Genomic DNA, 1283 nt, shown 5'->3' with positions numbered 1-1283 from the left:
TTTTCCAACCACTCGTTTCTCTTGCAAACTTTCCACATAGGATGCGATGAAGAATAGACAATAGACAATAGACAATAGGTGCAGGAGGAGGCCATTCAGCCTTTCGAGCTAGCACCACCATTCAATGTGATCATGGCTGATCATTCTCAATCAGTACCCCGTTCCTGCCTTCTCCCCATAACCCCTGACTCCGCTATCCTTAAGAGCTCTATCCAGCTCTCTCCTGAATGCATCCAGTGAATTGGCCTCCACTGCCTTCTGAGGCAGGTCAGGCAGCATCTGTGGAGAACGTGAACAGGTGACGTTTCACAGAGTGCTGGAGTAACTCAGCGGGTCAGGCAGCATCTGTGGGGAACATGGATAGGTGACGTTTCACAGAGTGCTGGAGTATCTCAGCGGGTCAGGCAGCATCTGTGGAGAACATGGATAGGTGACGTTTCACAGAGTGCTGGAGTAACTCAGCGGGTCAGGCAGCATCTGTGGGGAACATGGATAGGTGACGTTTCACAGAGTGCTGGAGTATCTCAGCGGGTCAGGCAGCATCTGTGGAGAACATGGATAGGTGACGTTTCACACAGTGCTGGGTTTTCTCCGAGATCTTCGGTTCCCTCCCACACTCCAAAGACGTGCAGGTTTGTAGGTTAATTGGCTTCGACCCAGTGGGCCGAAAGGCCCCTAGACCAAACAAATTTGGAGTGAAGTGCCTGTTTCCCTTCAGTGTGATTCTGACTCTAAATGTGCAGGATATGGATCACATACAGGCAGAGATTAACTTGGCCAGCACACACACTGCGGGCTGAAGGGCCTGCTCCTGTACCATACTGTTCTATGTGGAGGCAGCGTAGGCCCATGATAGAATCCAAGCCATGCCCAGCCAGGGTAGGGAGCTGTGACCACAGCTGCCACATCTGACACGTTGACAACTCGATCTTGCAACGACTGGGCTCCAAGCCAAACCTCCCGCCCACATCAATGCCTGGAGGACTGGGATGGGGTACAGGTTTACAGCTCTGCTCCCCAACATTGGGGCCAGAACACGCTTGGGACCAGAGCCTGAGGCAAGGACATCAATATGATACACACCGATCAGCCAAAACATTATGACCACTGGCAGGCGAAGTGAATAACATTGATTATCTTGTTACAATGGCACCTGTCAAGGGGTGGGATATATTAGGCAGCAAGTGAACAGTCAGTTCTTGAAGTTGATGTGTTGGATGCAGGAGAAATGGGCAGGAGTAAAGACCTGAGCGACTTTGACAAGGGCCAAATTGTTCTGGCCA

The sequence above is a fragment of the Rhinoraja longicauda genome, chromosome 15, assembly GCF_053455715.1.
Source record: "Rhinoraja longicauda isolate Sanriku21f chromosome 15, sRhiLon1.1, whole genome shotgun sequence".
Lineage (NCBI taxonomy): Eukaryota > Metazoa > Chordata > Chondrichthyes > Rajiformes > Arhynchobatidae > Rhinoraja > Rhinoraja longicauda.
Note: the sequence above shows the minus strand (reverse complement) of the source record.